At 44.5% G+C, this 16,957-nt stretch overlaps 1 long non-coding RNA gene across 7 annotated transcripts in view; it reads right to left on the bottom strand.

Annotated features, from left to right (window-relative positions):
* Jpx (JPX transcript, XIST activator) overlaps window positions 1-16,957 on the bottom strand; it is a 153,104-nt gene that overhangs the window by 119,818 nt on the left and 16,329 nt on the right. The gene's annotated exons all lie outside the window — the stretch shown is intronic.

The following is a 16,957-nucleotide window of genomic DNA, read 5'->3' as shown; positions in this document are numbered from 1 at the left end:
AGGTTTGCTGATGTGTCTGTGTTGCTGTCTACTGCTGCCTGTTGTATTGTCTTGGTCAAATCTTACCCAGTCCCCAGCTAAATTGAAGGGTCTGAAAAGGTCTAATTTCTTTCTAGGACACAATTTCCAGGGTTCATATCCCAAAAGAGTGACCATGGATAGTATTGGTCATTTTGTAATGGAGCTGCTAGTAGAGTTAAATTGAGTCTGTTCTCCGGGTTCTGTCTGTGCTGCAATGGTTTGCTCCAGAGAGGCACAGGGAAAGGGTGAGTTCTGGTAAGGAGCTGTCAGGTAGAGAATAGGCTGGTGGAAGGACTTGTAGGTTACAAGAGAGGGACTCACATCCTGAGCACCCACCAACTTGCTGAGGGGCCAGATTAGGCTAGAATTTTCAGCCTGGCACAGTAGGAGAGCCACATTCACTAGGGGGACAAGGTCCTCACTGGCCACTGTAGCAATCAATGCCTTCCCTGCTCATCACACCCCCTGTATCAAAAGACTTAATGCTTCCAATTAAAAGGCAGAAATTCCTCAACCTCACCCCTGCCCCAGGGAGCTGGAAGTCACAGGACGGAAAAGGCTTGTGCAGTGTTCTGTGCTCAGAATATCTAGGGACCTTGTACAAGGATCCTGCCCTGTGTGCATTAGGGGTGGATGGCTTCACCTAAACCACCTGAGATCCACTGGGTCCCCCTGGAGAAGGCAGAGGCTGCCTAGCATTGGATACAGTGGGACCCACAAACGGAAGCCATCACCCACTGGAGGAGGAAACCCTGGAAACCCTAGGAGGTTGTTAGGTGGATGTCTCAAGACAGGAAATATTCTTTTAAGCTACCTAGATATGGAAACTACTCAAGATTTTACCTTAAAAGGATAGGTGAAGGAAATACTTTCAATTCTGTCATTTTGAGGGAAGGGTCACAGGAAGGCTTCTGCTTGCAGATACCAGGTCCCTTCCTCTTCTGCTTTTCCTCTTAGGAACCAGGAAGATCAGGGAAAATCTGCAACTTTTAGGCTAAAAGTCAGTGGGGGACGGAGGACACACAAGGAACTTCTGGTGTCCTATGAACCTAAAATAACTAATAATGAAAGAAAAAATTCCACTGCTATTGTGGCCTCATGTCCGTGGCAAAAAAAGAGGAAGTTCAAACTTTGATTACTGAGAGAACACCACTTGTAGGGAGCACAGTGCCCCTCCAGGTTACTTGCCATTCTATAAGCAAACCAGGAAAGAAGACAAATGGGGAGGTTCAATCATAGCTACACAGCCTTTTAATACTAGCACGTGATACACTATGTGTCCACAAAGTAGAAGTCAATTGTCAAAAAGTTACATACTTGGATTCAAGGTTTGATTGGGTGCTTTCCCTGGTTTCAATTTGAAGAACCAAATCAAGCAACGAACCCACGATTTAAGTCAGATCTGGCCAAAGCTGAGGCTCACATGCGTTCGATTTAGTAATCCAAGCCCCGCAACTCAAGCTTCACCAATTGAACCAGCAACTGATGCATCACCACAGAATAATAACCCAGTTTCAGGCCCTGAAATAGGCTAATGTTCTACCTCATTTGTGAGATAAGGGCCTCTTGTTATACTGGGGCTCACTGATTAGTTGGTTTGACTGGCTATCCTCTTTGTCTCCAACTTTTCCAGTGCTGGGAAGGCAAGCATGCATTTTTTATGTGGATAAAGGAGGCTCAGGGGTGGTTGGGCCAAACCAGTAGCTGCTCCTTGTTCCTTTCCCCCAAGGGTGCTGGATCTGATACAATTTGCTAACTGAAGGGTGGGCAGGACCAACATTATAGAACAGAACTGTCCCTGTTGCCTGCTTCTGCCTCCCTGGTGCTAGATTAAAGGGTAAAGGCTACCACCACCCAGTTTGAATTGCTAGTTCTTTGTTTTCCTTTTCCTTTTTCTTTTTTTCTTTCTTCTTGGTTGTTCAAGACAGGGTTTTTCTCTGTAACCTTGGCTATCATGGAACTTACTCTTTACACCAGGCTGGCCTTGGTCTACCTGCCTCTATCTCCTGAGTGCTGAGATTAAAGGAGTGGTGTCACCATTACCCGGCCTGAACTGCTTTTTCAGTGGCAGTCATCTGTAGGCTTTATCAGACCTGAATGATGATATGGATTGACTAAAGTAAAGCTATCTTTTCTTGACTCCATTTTGTGTCTGCTTCGATATCCTCCCCCAATAGCAACATCTGCCTTGGCAACACTTTGGAACTGCTTGTGACCCTGACCATGGTCCAGATGTATTAACCAAAATAATTAATGCTTGTATAAGCTAAAACATAAAACTAAAATAATTAAAGGAAGCCTAAAACAAAAATAATTGTCATATTGTGCCTGAAAAATACTAAGTTCTGCAAAATGACAGATGTTACAAGGTTACTCCCAACTCCTACCCTCCTTGAATGCTAGTGTGGCACCAAGAGCCATTTTGGAGGTCTTAGCTTCTCTTGGTTCGGCCATTAATAGACTCATATTCTTGATTGGCTTAACTAGTGCAGTTGTCAATAACTCTGGCATAAATCATTTCAAATAAAACCTAAGCTTTTTTGTTTTGGGGAGAGTTTTATTTGTTTGGTTGGTTGTTTTTTTTTTTGTTTTGTTTTGTTTTTTATACAGAGCTTCTTCTCTGCGTAGCCCTGGCTGTCCCGGAACTCCACCTGTAGACCAGGCTGGCCTGGAACTCTGCCTGCCTCTGTCTCCCAAGTGCTGGGATTAAAGGTGTGCACCACCACTTCCCAACTACCCCCCACCACCAGGGTGTCATGTAGGCTGGGCTGGCCTCAAAGCCATTACGTAGCTGGGGCTAGCCTTGAATTCTTGGTATTACACAGATGAACTACTTTGAGAGTTTTGATCTTGCTTTGGTTTTTAATTAGGAAAGACTGTGTCCATTACCATTTATGGTAATTGTGTCCATTACCATTTATGGTAATAAAGCACAAGAAAATTTCTTTGAGGTAGTTTCTTTAGGGCTTATTTTGAGGAGATTGATGAAATCTTAAAAGAAGCAAAGCCAACTCAAATGATAGGGAGCAGGAGGAACTATGGGGACAGTTCTGTTCTATAATGTAAGGGCACATGGGATTTTAGATTATGGAAAGGAATCACACATATATGTTAATGGATTAACTTATATCCACTGTTAACCATTTGTTCTGAGTTAACACCCCTCTCTTAGGATATGTGCCCCTGGAGAAATGCTGTTGATGGTTATAGGGAAAGAAAAACACCCTCTCTCCCTCAGATCCAGTTTATAGCAATTGAAACTCTTGATCCCAGCTGCTGGGACTGCTCTCAGGTATTCAGGGCATAAGGGTAGCCCCCAGCATTTAGAGCAAGAAGCTTTTAAAGCAAAACTCATCCTGGTATCTTATGTGGGGCAGCTGCAGCGGGGGAGGTCTGCACACAGGCAGTTCAACTGTAACTAAGATAAGTTAGCCAGGACATCCTCACCTTGGGTTCTTAGAATAGAGTTGGGTAAGTTTCACAGGATTCTCCATCAAGGAGAGCAAATTCTACTTAAACACGAAATGGTTTCAGCAAGAATACAAGATGGAGGAAGCTCTGCAGTGTCATCCCCTGTCATATGATACCAGCAAAAACTAGGCTGAGTGTCCCTGTCCCTGAGCACAAGAAATCCAAAGAATGAACGAGAAGATGCCTGCCGGGGATGACGAGAAGACAAGCCCAGCCACCACAAGGCTCAGAAATGTGGTTGGCCACCTGACCAGAGGCGCTCTGGAATGACTAGCTCCTTTCTTCCCCTTTCCCCTACTCCTTTCTGTACAGTGTGCTCCGGTGAGATGCGGAAGAGAGCAGGGCTCTTTTTGGTTTGATTTTTTTGTTTCGTTTTGTTTCATTTTTTGTTTTTAAGATGTTCTACCTCCTCAAGACTGCCGGCTCTTTAAGTAAAGCACATCTAAGATTTAATTCCTGTCTCTGTACAGTGGCCTCTGTGGTGACAGCTAGCAAAAACTCCAGGATTCTGGTTACACAAGCATGGGTGCTTAAGTTGGCCATGATACAAATAAGCTAGGAGATGTTAAGGGTGTTTGGTACCTGTCTGAACTGTCTGGTTGAAGGACAACATGGAGATTATTTCTACCTCCGATGGGTAATCATACACACACACACACACAAACACACACACACACACACACACACACCATCCCCACCACACACCACACTCTTACTTGGACACACACACACACACACACTCACCATCACTATCACACACCACACTCTTGCTTGTACACACACACACACACACACACACACCATCCCTACTACACTGTTGCTTGTACACACACACAGACACACACACCATCCCTACCACATTCTTGCTTGGACACACACACACACAAACACACACACACACACACACACACACACCATCCCCACCACACACATACTCTTGCTTGGACACACACACACACACACACACACATACACACCATCCCTACCACACTGTTGCTTGTACAGACACACACACACACACACCATCCCCACCACACACCATACTCTTGCTTGGACACACACACACACACACACACACACACACCATCCCCACCACACACCACACTCTTGCTTGGACACACACACACACACACACACCATCCCCACCACACACCACACTCTTACTTGGACACACACACACACACACACACACACCATCCCCCACCACACACCACACTCTTGCTTGGACACACACACACAGACACACACACACACACACACACACACATCATCCCCACCACACACCATACTCTTGCTTGGACACACACACACACACCATCCCCACCACACACCACACTCTTGCTTGGACACACACACACACACACACACACCCCATCCCCTCCACACTCTTGCGTGGACACACACACACACATCATCATCCCCACCACACACCACACTTTTGCTTGGACACACACACACACACACACCATCCCTACCACACTCTTGCTTATACACACACACACACACACACACACACACAAACACCATCCCTACCACACACCATACTCCTGCTTGGACACACACACACACACACACACACACACACCATCCCCACCACACACCACACTCTTGCTTGGACACACACACACACATCATCCCCACCACGCACCACACTCTTGCTTGGACACACACACACACACAAACACAAACACACACACCATCCCCACCATACACCACACTCTTGCTTGGACACACACACACACACACCATCCCCACCACACACCACACTCTTGCTTGGACATACACACACACACACACACACACACACACACCATCCCCACCACACACCACACTCTTGCTTGGACACACACACACACACACACACACACACACACCATCCCCACCACACACCACACTCTTACTTGGACACACACACCCACACACACCCACCATCCCTACCACACACCACACTCTTGCTTGGACACACACACACACACACACACACACACCATTCCCTACCACACTGTTGCTTGTACACACACACACACACACCATCCCTACCACATTCTTGCTTGTACACACACACATACACACACACACACCATCCCCACCACACTGTTGCTTGTATACACACACACACACACACACACACACCATTCCCTACCACACTCTTGCTTGGACACACACACACACACACACACACACACACACACCATCCCCACCACACACCACACTCTTACTTGGACACACACACATCATCCCTACCACACTGTTGCTTGTACACACACACACACACACACACACACACACACACCATCCCTACCACATTCTTGCTTGTACACACACACACACACAAACACCATCCCCACCACACTGTTGCTTGTATACACACACACACACACACACACACACACACCATTCCCTACCACACTCTTGCTTGGACACACACACACACACACACACACACCATCCCCACCACACACCACACTCTTACTTGGACACACACACACATCATCCCTACCACACTGTTGCTTGTACACACACACACACATACACACACACCATCCCTACCACATTCTTGCTTGTACACACACACACACACACACAAACACCATCCCCACCACACTGTTGCTTGTATACACACACACACACACACCATCCCCACCACACACCACACTCTTGCTTGTACATACACACACACACACACACACAAACACCATCCCCACCACACACCATACTCCTGCTTGGACACACATACACACACACCATCTCCACCACACTCTTGCTTGTACACACACACACACACACCATCCCCACCACACACCACACTCTTGCTTGGACACACACACACACATCATCCCCACCACGCACCACACTCTTGCTTGGACACACACACACACACAAACACAAACACACACACCATCCCCACCATACACCACACTCTTGCTTGGACACACACACACACACACCATCCCCACCACACACCACACTCTTGCTTGGACATACACACACACACACACACACACACACACACCATCCCCACCACACACCACACTCTTGCTTGGACACACACACACACACACACACACACCATCCCCACCACACACCACACTCTTACTTGGACACACACACCCACACACACCCACCATCCCTACCACACACCACACTCTTGCTTGGACACACACACACACACACACACACATCATCCCTACCACACTGTTGCTTGTACACACACACACACACACACCATCCCTACCACATTCTTGCTTGTACACACACACATACACACACACACCATCCCCACCACACTGTTGCTTGTATACACACACACACACACACACACACACCATTCCCTACCACACTCTTGCTTGGACACACACACACACACACACACACCATCCCCACCACACACCACACTCTTACTTGGACACACACACACATCATCCCTACCACACTGTTGCTTGTACACACACACACACACACACACACACACACATACACACACACCATCCCTACCACATTCTTGCTTGTACACACACACACACACATACACAAACACCATCCCCACCACACTGTTGCTTGTATACACACACACACACACACACACACCATTCCCTACCACACTCTTGCTTGGACACACACACACACACACACACACACCATCCCCACCACACACCACACTCTTACTTGGACACACACACACATCATCCCTACCACACTGTTGCTTGTACACACACACACACACATACACACACACCATCCCTACCACATTCTTGCTTGTACACACACACACACACACACACACACAAACACCATCCCCACCACACTGTTGCTTGTATACACACACACACACACACACACACACCATCCCCACCACACACCACACTCTTGCTTGTACATACACACACACACACACACACACACACAAACACCATCCCCACCACACACCATACTCCTGCTTGGACACACATACACACACACCATCTCCACCACACTCTTGCTTGTACACACACACACACACCATCCCCACCACACTCTTGCTTGTACACACACACACACACACACACCATCCCCACCACACTCTTACTTGTATACACACACACCATCCCTACCACACTCTTGCTTGTACACACACACACACACACACACACACACACCATCCCCATTACACCCTTGCTTGTTCCTATGTGGTGTAGCAATTTCCTGTGAACTGAAATAATCTCTCTAAGAGAGGGGGGTGAGCATGTATCTCTTGCACGTACAAGACTCTCAGGAGTTTCTACCCAATTTTGCAGAAGTAGTAAACGAGAGGCTAGTTGAACTGCCTCCAAGTTTTTCCAAGAGCTCAGAGGTGTGCTTTTCCCAACTGTCTAAAATGCTCTTGAGTCAGAATCCGTAACTGACCACTCACCAGCACTCCTGGTAGTAACCCCAATCAAAGCTCATACCTGGTTCGCCGAGTTGAACTTTGGTGCAGTCATTACTTTTGTCTACTGTGGGCTCCCTTTCTGAGTCAATAGATGAGTATGTGTTGCATTCCCCAAGGAAAGTGTGTCACAACAAACTTAGTGCCCCAATAGTGACCTGACAGAAGCAAGGATGAGTTGGGGAGGAGCGATTGTGTGATCCTCTCTATAGACAGATAGCAAACCATACAATTGAGACTGTGCAAGCCAGGGGCCAGAGGCCGGGGACTCATCTAAGGAGGAAATTCCACACAGTAATCTCCTCACCCAAAACCACCCCCACCTCCAACCCATACGGTGTGCGGTGTGCGGTGTGCGCTGCTGTGCCTTTTTATTTACAGCATTGGTTTCGTGATTCCTGCCAGGAGAGGTGAGCTATGTAACTAAGGCTGAGCCATTGGGAGGTGGAGTGTCTGTGAGAGGGATCCCAGGAAGGCAGTCTTCAACTCTCTGGTTTGGGGTGGCATACCTGCCTAATGAGTGGAATCTAACATGCGAGTGTGGAGAAGCTGAAGAATAGTGAAAGATTTAAATTTTACTCTTTGAGAGCAGCACAGAAGAGTGGATGGAGGTTGCCTGGCTGCTGCTATGGACTGGAAATGCTTCTGGGGCAGGAAGTGCAGTCCAGCAGGAACTGTTTGTGTAAAGGAGGAATTACAAGAAAGGCAGACACAGCTAGCATCTTCCATGTTGATCACTGATTTAGCAGGTACATTTGATAGAAGAAAGGGTGAGGGGGTTGGGGATTTAGCTCAGTGGTAGAGCGCTTGCCTAGCAAGTACAAGGCCCTGGGTTCGGTCCCCAGCTCCGGGGGGGGGGGGGCGGAAGAAAGAAAAAGAAAAGGTGAGATAGAGGTGTTGGTTTGCCACTTATTATAGTTGGTGAAAGTACACTTTAGTTAGAGCTAAAGAGGCCTTCCTGGGATCCAAGAAATTGGGAAGAACTGAAAAGTGAGAAAGAGGAGGGGAAGGAGACTTTGGTAAAAATGAGAAAAGACACTTAGGTCTCATCTTTAATAGAAAATCTGAGATCCAACTTGAGTGGGGGCGTTAACAATAGTCCCATACAAAAATACCTTTGATACCAGGGAATACTTAAGCCCTAAACAGTTTGAAGAAGGCTTTTAAAGAAGCAGTGAAAAATCCTGTCACTTCCTGGTTCATGACACTGGAGCAGATGGGAGAAGTCTGCCTGCTGTGGAGGCAGAAAGTCTGAGCACTGTAAACTACCCTTCTCCCTAAGACAGGGGCTTCATAACCTGAAATTCTGACGCATGGTGAACAAATGCGTAGTGAAAATAGAATTCTAAATGCAATATGCCAGACACAAAGGAATAAATATTGCACACGTAATGTTCTAGGCCTAGAATAGTCAAAGCAATGGAGACAGAAAGAGCAGTAGTTATCTGAGTCTGGGGTAGACCAATTTGGCAAAGATTGATATATATATACACATATATACACATATATATACATATATATACATATATATACACACACATATATACATATATATACAAACACACATATATACATATATATACAAACACACATATATATACATATATATATATATATAGAGAGAGAGAGAGAGAGTAAAAGCATCTTTCATTATCAGAAACTGTCAATGACCATCTACACCTTTCATATGTCAGTCTTTCTGTTGTCATAGGACCTTGCCTCAGGTTCATGTTGGCTGACTGGGCAGAATGGAGATTGACGAAAGTTTGAATGACTGTGATGATGTCTCAATATACAAAAACTGACAGTGGGTGTGGCACAGGCCTGTAATCTCAGCTACTTAGGATGCTGATGCAGGAGGTTTGCAAATTGAAGATCTACTTGGCTACAGAGAGAGTCTAAGGTCAGCCTGGGCAGCCCAATGACATTCTGTATCAAAATAAAGAGCCAAAAAACAAAACAAAACAAAACAAAACAAAACAAAAAACAAAAAAATCAGTCTTAACGTTGGAGATGACAGGTTTTAATTGTTTTTGTTGTTTCGGTATTTTTTTTTCTTTTGGAACCTCTCTGCTCGTCTGTATCAGACTTTTCTAGGGCACCTAGGGCCTCACTCTAGATTAGTTTTATATAAGGATATATTGTGGCTAGTTTGGGTTTATATTCCAACCAATAAATGTTTTTGCATATTATATTGGCAATGCAAGTGACCATCTCAGTTTGTTATAATTAATGTGTTCAAAACTTCGTTTTGTTCTTGCTATTTCTTTAAGACAGGGTTTCTGCAGCCCAGGCTGGCCTGGAATTTGCATTTTAGTCCAAGCTGTCCTTTTATTCATGGATACCTGTGGACCTCAGTGCAGGTGTGAGCTACCACTCCTGTGCCCAAACTTATTCTCTCTCCCTCTCTCTCTTTGTCCCTCTGTCTCTGTCTCTCTGTCTCTTTGTCTCTCTCTCTCTGTCTCTCTCTCTCTCTCTCTGCATAGTGTGTGTGTGTGTGTGTGTGTGTGTGTGTGTGTGTGTGTGTGTGTGTGTGTGTGTTACACACTGGGGATTGAACTCAGGTTCTCAAGCATACCTGGTATTTTAACAGCTGTGCCATCCCTCCATCCCCTATCTCGGACACCCCCAGTCCCCCCAGCCCACCCCACCCCCATGCAGTGCCGAATTCAGGGTTTCTCTGTGAAGCCTTGGCTGTCCTGGAACTCAGAGAAAGGCCATCTCAGATTTGACCTGTCTTCTTCCCTAATCCTAATCACTCCTTGCTTAGTTTAAAGATACCCACCTGTTCCTCCCTTTCCCTTGAACGGAGAGGCTACTGCAGGGCTGCAAACTGCACTAATTTACTATTGCTGTGTATCAGGGAGTGGGTAGGCCTGGAAAATGGACAGAAGGTGGAATAGCTGGTTAACACTACAATCTGCCGCACATTCAGTTCTTCAGTTCATGGTAGTGGAAAACTTATCACAACATAACTTCAAAAATAACTGACTGTATTCCATCTGGACAGATAGGACAGATAGGAGAAAGTTTGAAATACCATAAAACTGCTTACCTAGGAAGCGCAAGGCCCGGGGTTCGGTCCCCAGCTCCGAAAAAAAGAACCAAAAAAAAAAAAAGAAATACCATAAAACCTCGGGTTCTTAAACCCGATCCAAAGAAAAGCAGTGAGCATAGGGCTGGTGAACTGATGCCTGGTGTTGACAAATGTGCACCCATTAAGTATTCGGAAAGTGAAATCAAAAGAAAATGAAGTGTGCCTGTATTTGCACAATCCTCAAGAGTGGCAGAAGTCAGCATGGGAGGAAGGTTGCAGTTTCACCTGTCCCCTGTCACAAGTAAGAAAGGACAATTGAGTTGTTTACTTCCTGAGTCTAAGGAGCTTAAGGAGTTTTCTTGCATGATGGATAGTTTCATACTAAAGGCCTTACTGATAACCTCCTCACGCTCATCAGTCGGGATGAATTAGAACCCATCCATCTTCCTACCTAGTTTATAGAGACATAAGAAACATCAAATCCCATTACACACAGTTGTGAGCAACCATGTGGTTGCTGGGAATTGAACCCTGGAAGCGCTCTTAACTGCTGAGCCATCTCTCCAGCCCCCTTAAGAAGTCTCTTTAAAGTTATTTCATCACTTTAAATTAATTAATTAATTTTTTTTTCGGGGCTGGGGACCGAACCCAGGACCTTGCGCTTCCTAGGTAAGCGCTCTACCACTGAGCCAAATCCCCAACCCCTAATTAATTAATTTTTATGTGCATTGGTGTTGTACCTGCATCAAGGTCAGTGTGGAGGTGTCAGATCTTGGAGTTACAGACAGTCGTAAGCTGTCATGTAGGTGCTGGGAATTGAACCTGGGACCTCTGGACGAGCAGTCAGTGCTCTTAACTGCTGAACATCTCTCCAGCCTTCATTCATTTCTATTTCTATGTATGTGTGTGTATATATATATGGCACATGTGTGTGGGTGTCCACAGAACGCAGAGGAAGGTGTTAGAGTCCCTGGAGCTGAAGTTGTGAGCCACCCAACATGGCTGCTGGGAACTGCATTTGAGTCCTGTAGACGTACACAAGTTCTCTTAAACACTAGGCCTTCTCTTCAGCGGTGCAGGTGAGTTTAGCTATGAGTAATTTAATTCTCTACACTTCTAGGGGGGTAAATGAAGGGTGTGGTTAGCAGAGTTTGGAGGGCTCGCTAGGAAAGTATCAAGTATTAGCAGGGACTAGTGTTTTCTGCTCACTTGTAGCTGGACTTAAAGCTTAATGCACTTTTGAAACGAACCATTTTATGGTATTCTAAAACCTATCTGTTAGAAAGTTAACAGGAATGTTAGTCAGGGCCATGCTATTTCGCAAAGTTCTTCTACTAACTCGTTTTTCTGGATTCTTGCTATCTCCACCCTCATAGCTGACTAAGCTTATAGGCCCCAGGCTGACAGGCTCCCTCCCCACATGCTGTAGAATGTTACCCTTCCTCTAAAATGCAAAGAAGGGACCCTCATTCGGCCATGTGGGCCTTATCTTTTCTCAGAGCCCCTGCCATGGTACCCTGTCCATCAATGACAATGATCTCTTTAAAAAAAAAATGGGGTTGGGGATTTAGCTCAGTGGTAGAGCGCTTGCCTAGCAAGCACAAGGCCCTGGGTTCAGTCCCCAGCTCCAAAAAAAAAAGAAAAGAAAAATAAATAAATAAATAAATAAATAAATAAATAAATAAATAAAAAGGAAAAAGGAAAAAAAGTGACCAGAGCTGGCATGAAAGCTAAAGGTCAGTGTGTCCTTCACAGTGCAGATTATCAGGGAGGTGAACTAGAAGGCAGCAGAGCCAGGAGGCCTCAGGATCATTTGGGGTCTACAGAGGAAAGAGAAAAAAGGGAGGAAACAGATGACCACGATAATGAGCGTGCAAAAGAGTGAGGTGACTGCCATTGTTTTCCAGAGTACACGAAGCTCTGCGTGATGATTTGGAAAGTAATGAGCAGAAGCCATCCGGATCCACCTGCAGTGCTTGGCTCCAGCCAGCCTGGTTGAAGGGGCCCACCACAGATGGCAGTGGAGAGCCCCCGCCCGGGATACTTTATGTGGATTCTGCTTTGAATCTTTCTGTGTTATGTGTACCTTCATAAATCACTGTAGTCGTCATTTTAACCGCTTCATTTTGAAATATTCATGGGAAAACTGTGTCAATGATTACCTCTATGATTTTATCCTCTTCTGAATTTGAATGTATACTTAACACTTTTTAAATTTTGTGTCTTCATCTTTCCATTTGACAAACACCCTTTAGCGGTTTCGTTTGTTTGTTTGTTTGTTTGTTTGAACTAATGATGAGAAACTAGAGCTGTTGTTTTCAATAAACTGTTGGAACAATTTTTCCATTCAGTTCAGTATTTATTTGTTTCATTGATTATAAGTTCTGTCTTTGTTTTATCCAAAAAATGACATTTAGGAATCACTGTCCCATTTTGGAGTCAATTTCTTTTACACTAATCTTGTTATTTGGTCCTCACTCCCCATGGCCCCCTACTGCCTCCCACCTGCCCCCTACTGCCTCTCACCTGCCCCATACTGCCTCTCACTGCCCCTACTGTCCCCCACTGTCCCTCACTGTCCCCCACTACCTTCCACTGCCCCTACTGCCCCTACTGTCCCCCACTGACCCCACTGTCCAGGGACAGCACCTCCCCTTGCCCTCCCCACTGCCACCCCAAGATCTGAGGACAGAAGGCTTTGCTAACAAGCTCTCTGCTGCTAAGCTAAACTCCCAACCCCTACTAATCTTCTCTTTTAGTTGTTCAGATCATTTTTTCACTTTTCCTATTATTTGCAAACTGTTACTCTCCTATATTCAAATTGTTTTTTTAATTAATTATTTTTCTTTTATATACATTGGTGTTTTGAGTGCATATGTCTGTGTGAGGGTGTCCTATCAGGACACAGAAGTTACAGACAGTTGTAAGTTGCCATGTGGATGAACCTGGGACCTCTGGAAGAGCAGTCAATGCTCTTAACTCCTGAGCCATCTCTCTAAACTGTTTTCTTTTACCTCGATGATTTACATTTCTACATGTTGTGCTAAAATATTATTAGTATGAGGCAAATACAATATAGCCATCTTGCACCCACCACCCAGATTTTCCAAGGAATCACATTTCCCATAAATAAAGCACAAAGCCCAAGCCATATTAACATTGCATGTTATCACACGCATAGACCTGGGTAATGAGCACGATAACGGAAAAGCAACATCAATACAATGACATCCCTGATGCTAATCCTTTACAATTTGTGGTAGATGAAAACAGTGCATTCTATGATGTTAGCATAAGAATAACATGGCAGGCCTGGAGAGAAGGTTCTGCAGGAAAAGGTGCATGCCACCCTTGAACACATAAAGACGGAAGGAAAGAACTGACTCCATACACATGGCACAGCGATGCACATGAACACTGACGACGACGACGACGACGACGACGACAACAACAACAACAACAACAAATTTAAAATAAAAAAGTATGAAATATCTATAACATTCAAGAATATTGTCATGAAAATGATGGGACAGTTCACAAAATGTTTTTTAAAAAAAGGCTTTGCCAACAGTACATTAGACAGAGGATTAACATTGACAGTTTCTTTATAAAGAAATTAAACACTTCAAAACCCACAAATTATCCAGTCAGTAAATGAAACTGAATACACACAAACGGCCAATACCTGAAAATGTGTCCATCAGGCTAAGCCATCAAGGAAATGCAAGTTGGGACTGCATTAGTGATGTGGGGAAAGGGAAACCTTTATTTTACTAATACAGTGACTCTGGAAGTCGCCTTGGAGTCTTGAAAAAATTCAAAGTAGAATTATCAAACCGGGCATATGCGGGTAATCCCAGCACTCAGGAAACAGGCAGGCTGATTTTTTTTTTTTTGTGTGAATTTGAGGCATATATAGACGCAAATGCTGTAACGAAACCCACTGCTTTGTTTGCTAATTCAAAAACAATAATTTCCAAGCCACTTCCTGAATTGGGAGGTAGCATTATTATGTTGTTATATATGTAATAGTGTGAATATTTTGTTCGTGATACTAAATCAGTTTGCAAGGCAGGTTTATGCCTGAAAGGTGAAGTCAGAACCATAGAAATTCTGTGAGCTTAAATGTAAGGCCAGCCAAAGATACACAAGACCCTGTCTCAAACAACGACAGCACCGCCACCATCACTGCCGCCGCCGGGAGCCGGTGCAGGTGCAGGTGCCATTAACATCACCACCACCACCACTACTAATACCACCACAAGGAAAAGAGTTAATGTATGCTAATTCCGTGAGTTATTTTATTTCACATGCAATTGTGTTTACTTCCTTAATACTTGGAAACAAGTTGTATGCTATAAAAATTAGTAAACTTAGAAGTTGCCTAAGCAAAGCAAGTCAAAGTAGAAATACTGTATAAAGGAGAACACATTAATAATCTGTAAGAAACATCAAAGGGTAGAAAAGACATTCCTTGGGTACCTAAAACAAAGAAATCAAAGCTACTACAGGGAAGCCAAGGCAAGAAATGGGGCCCAACTAGCACAAAGGGAAGTTAAAGGAGGAAGGGCTGCCTGCGGGAAGCCAAGACATCTATCCCAAAAGAAAGTGGTGATTCATAGCCACACTGGCACCACAAAAAGGGGCCTTTTCCTCTCACTACCTCTGCTGTCTACTGAATTTATCCCAGTCCGAGAGATGAGAAGATGCTACTAACCTCTACATCCTGCCTTTCCTTAGTATCCTTTTTGGTCACCAACTTTTATATAGTCATCGTTTTGCCTAATGACCCATTTTTCTTATTAGTTCGTAATCACAACAGGAACGGGAGAAAACTTAAAGAAAAACTGAAGATCAAATGATTTTTAATAATTTTTATTCAGACTACACAATTGAAAAATAAGAGTTGTCTGTTTTATTTATTTATTTTATTTTTTCCTTTTTTTTTTTTTTTTTTTTTTTTTTTTTGGAGCTGGGGACCGAACCTAGGCAAGCGCTCTACCACTGAGCTAAATCCCCAACCTGAGTTGTCTGTTTTAAGAGACAGAAGTTTCTTCTCTGTTTAGTCCTGGTTGTTGTGGAGCTCACTCTTTAGACCAGGTTGGCCTCGAATTTAATTAGTTTAAGACCGTAATTACAAAGGCCTTATTGTTTGTATGCAAAGCAAGTTTCTGAATTGCTTGTGGTATATCTTATCATAAAAGTTCTTTATTTTAAGCTTATATATTTGAATATATCTTTAAGGACTTCATTATTAAAAAGTTACTTCAGCCAGGCATGGTGGAGCAATTAATCCCAGCACTCGGAAGGCAGAGCAAGTTTTCAATTGTATAGTCTGACTAAAATTGGCAGATGAGACTTATTTTAGAAAAAACAGTATTATGAAGACTAGTCATAAAACAGAGGAGTTCAGAGAGACATGGTTAGAACATCTGTACAGGAGCCAGTGAGATGGCTCAGTGAGTAGAGGAGCCTGCCACACGGCCTGACAGTCAGAGCTGTATGTGCTCCCCCGAAAGCTATGAGGACTGATGTGCAGTGAGACTGATATTTTCACGCCACCCAATAACACAGGAGCCATTTCTCAGCTGATGCTACAATGAAGAAGTAATTTTGACTATCAAGCTTAATAATGAATTACATTTCTCTTTTTTCTTCTTTTGCCCCTCCTGGGGATCGAGCCTAAGCCCTCGTTCAGGTTGGTAAAAGCTCCCTGCCAGTGAATTACAAACCATAACAGGACGGATTACATTTCGTTTCTGATCCATGGGAGGAGTGAGTAAAAGAGCAACACAGGAGTTCGGAGGAAGTTGATTCCAACCTTGATGGGTGATCTTGGGGATGGCTCCAGATTTTAGTAGAGGAAGTAAACTCAGATATAGTGAAAATATCGAAGTAGAGTTAGGAAAGGAGTCTAAAGCTGTTAGTGAATTGTTGGTGTTGGAGGGATGGCTCAGCAGGTGAGCGCACTGGCTGTTCAAAGAATTAGGTTCCCAGCACCCATGTGGCAGCTAACAACTGCC

This window comes from Rattus norvegicus, chromosome X (genome assembly GCF_021556685.1).
Source record: "Rattus norvegicus strain SHRSP/BbbUtx chromosome X, alternate assembly SHRSP_T2T, whole genome shotgun sequence".
Classification (NCBI taxonomy): Eukaryota; Metazoa; Chordata; class Mammalia; order Rodentia; family Muridae; genus Rattus; species Rattus norvegicus.
Note: the sequence above shows the minus strand (reverse complement) of the source record. Positions and strands in the feature narration are given on the sequence as shown.